General features: G+C 56.0%; 6 non-coding genes across 6 annotated transcripts; all 6 read right to left on the bottom strand.

The window, feature by feature from the left end:
- Nucleotides 1-530: 530 nt before the first annotated feature.
- Nucleotides 531-603, bottom strand: trnar-acg. The gene has a single exon. It is a non-coding gene; the product is annotated as a tRNA-Arg (tRNA).
- Nucleotides 604-796: 193 nt separating this feature from the next.
- trnah-gug lies at nt 797-868 on the bottom strand. The gene has a single exon. It is a non-coding gene; the product is annotated as a tRNA-His (tRNA).
- Nucleotides 869-1,333: 465 nt separating this feature from the next.
- Nucleotides 1,334-1,405, bottom strand: trnae-uuc. Its single transcript has one exon. It is a non-coding gene; the product is annotated as a tRNA-Glu (tRNA).
- A 212-nt stretch (nt 1,406-1,617) lies between these two features.
- trnar-acg lies at nt 1,618-1,690 on the bottom strand. Its single transcript has one exon. It is a non-coding gene; the product is annotated as a tRNA-Arg (tRNA).
- A 193-nt stretch (nt 1,691-1,883) lies between these two features.
- Nucleotides 1,884-1,955, bottom strand: trnah-gug. Its single transcript has one exon. It is a non-coding gene; the product is annotated as a tRNA-His (tRNA).
- Nucleotides 1,956-2,420: 465 nt separating this feature from the next.
- On the bottom strand, nt 2,421-2,492 carry trnae-uuc. The gene has a single exon. It is a non-coding gene; the product is annotated as a tRNA-Glu (tRNA).
- Nucleotides 2,493-2,500: the final 8 nt, after the last annotated feature.

The raw sequence follows: 2,500 nt of genomic DNA, 5'->3' as shown, positions 1-2,500 counted from the left end.
GTTTCCCTGCCTCTCGGCACACATGTGCGTGTGAAAGAGTTGGAGTGATGCTGAAGGCTGGGAAAAGCAGCTGAAGAAGGGCACGGTTGGCAAAGCTGAAGGAGACAGTCTTTAGCCATGTGAAAGGTGTCCAGCAGGTGAAGGAGAGCCCATGCAGGTGGAGACAGACTTTACTGTTGGGGGGCAATGCCTTAGGCCGAGGGCTCTACTGGTAAGGAGCCCACATTGACGGGAAGGCAAAAGCGCTTCCCATACCGGGAGTCGAACACGGGCCGCCTGGGTGAAAACCAGGAATCCTAACCGCTAGACCATATGGGAGGAGGCACTCTGCCACCGTCTTGTAGAAAAGCAAAGGCGCGCATGCATTTGTGCTAGACTGAAAGGAGTGTGACTGAGGTCCGGGAGCGACTGACTGGCTTTTGACGAGAGAGTACATGTAGACAAACTGAAGGCCGCGGCAAATCTACTGGCCAGCAGAGGGCAGAAGGCCATCGTGGCGGTCCTCCCGGCGCGGGGTCAAAAGTTGCCGCCGAGCCAGCCAGGAGTCGAACCTAGAATCTTCTGATCCGTAGTCAGACGCGTTATCCATTGCGCCACTGGCCCTGACAAAACCAGCTGACTAGCATGCGATCAGTGTGTTTCCAGAGACGATGCGACAGCAGCACGGTTCGCAGAGCTGCATTCTTCCATTCTTCCGAAGCCTCAAGAAAAGAGATGAGCCGACATGGCGAGGTCCAGCTTTGCACACCCACTTTTTCCCGGGCTTGAGGGCAATAATCCAGAAATGTGCAAAAGCTGCCGTGACCCGGATTCGAACCGGGGTTGCTGCGGCCACAACGCAGAGTACTAACCACTATACGATCACGGCTAACCACGGGCTGCGTGCTCTTCCGGCCACAGTAAAGCTCCTCTCTCAGAGTGCGTGCTCTGTGACCAGCCTTTGACGAGTTTCGCGCTGGCTCCTCTGAGCACTCCTCGGCTGCAGTTTCCACTCCGTAAACGAGTTGTGTGTGCTGCTAATTTGCAGAAAACACCAAACACCCGCCTCGACCCACAGGCACCAATCCACAAATGGCCAAACGCTGACGTTTCCCTGCCTCTCGGCACACATGTGCGTGTGAAAGAGTTGGAGTGATGCTGAAGGCTGGGAAAAGCAGCTGAAGAAGGGCACGGTTGGCAAAGCTGAAGGAGACAGTCTTTAGCCATGTGAAAGGTGTCCAGCAGGTGAAGGAGAGCCCATGCAGGTGGAGACAGACTGCACTGTTGGGGGGCAATGCCTTAAGCCGAGGGCTCTACTGGTAAGGAGCCCACATTGACGGGAAGGCAAAAGCGCTTCCCATACCGGGAGTCGAACCCGGGACGCCTGGGTGAAAACCAGGAATCCTAACCGCTAGACCATATGGGAGGAGGCACGCTGCCACCGTCTTGTAGAAAAGCAAAGGCGCGCATGCATTTGTGCTAGACTGAAAGGAGTGTGACTGAGGTCCGGGAGCGACTGACTGGCTTTTGACGAGAGAGTACATGTAGACAAACTGAAGGCCGCGGCAAATCTACTGGCCAGCAGAGGGCAGAAGGCCATCGTGGCGGTCCTCCCGGCGCGGGGTCAAAAGTTGCCGCCGAGCCAGCCAGGAGTCGAACCTAGAATCTTCTGATCCGTAGTCAGACGCGTTATCCATTGCGCCACTGGCCCTGACAAAACCAGCTGACTAGCATGCGATCAGTGTGTTTCCAGAGACGATGCGACAGCAGCACGGTTCGCAGAGCTGCATTCTTCCATTCTTCCGAAGCCTCAAGAAAAGAGATGAGCCGACATGGCGAGGTCCAGCTTTGCACACCCACTTTTTCCCGGGCTTGAGGGCAATAATCCAGAAATGTGCAAAAGCTGCCGTGACCCGGATTCGAACCGGGGTTGCTGCGGCCACAACGCAGAGTACTAACCACTATACGATCACGGCTAACCACGGGCTGCGTGCTCTTCCGGCCACAGTAAAGCTCCTCTCTCAGAGTGCGTGCTCTGTGACCAGCCTTTGACGAGTTTCGCGCTGGCTCCTCTGAGCACTCCTCGGCTGCAGTTTCCACTCCGTAAACGAGTTGTGTGTGCTGCTAATTTGCAGAAAACACCAAACACCCGCCTCGACCCACAGGCACCAATCCACAAATGGCCAAACGCTGACGTTTCCCTGCCTCTCGGCACACATGTGCGTGTGAAAGAGTTGGAGTGATGCTGAAGGCTGGGAAAAGCAGCTGAAGAAGGGCACGGTTGGCAAAGCTGAAGGAGACAGTCTTTAGCCATGTGAAAGGTGTCCAGCAGGTGAAGGAGAGCCCATGCAGGTGGAGACAGACTGCACTGTTGGGGGGCAATGCCTTAAGCCGAGGGCTCTACTGGTAAGGAGCCCACATTGACGGGAAGGCAAAAGCGCTTCCCATACCGGGAGTCGAACCCGGGACGCCTGGGTGAAAACCAGGAATCCTAACCGCTAGACCATATGGGAGGAGGCAC

The sequence above is a fragment of the Alosa sapidissima genome, chromosome 10 (assembly GCF_018492685.1).
Source record: "Alosa sapidissima isolate fAloSap1 chromosome 10, fAloSap1.pri, whole genome shotgun sequence".
Classification (NCBI taxonomy): Eukaryota; Metazoa; Chordata; class Actinopteri; order Clupeiformes; family Clupeidae; genus Alosa; species Alosa sapidissima.
Note: the sequence above shows the minus strand (reverse complement) of the source record. Positions and strands in the feature narration are given on the sequence as shown.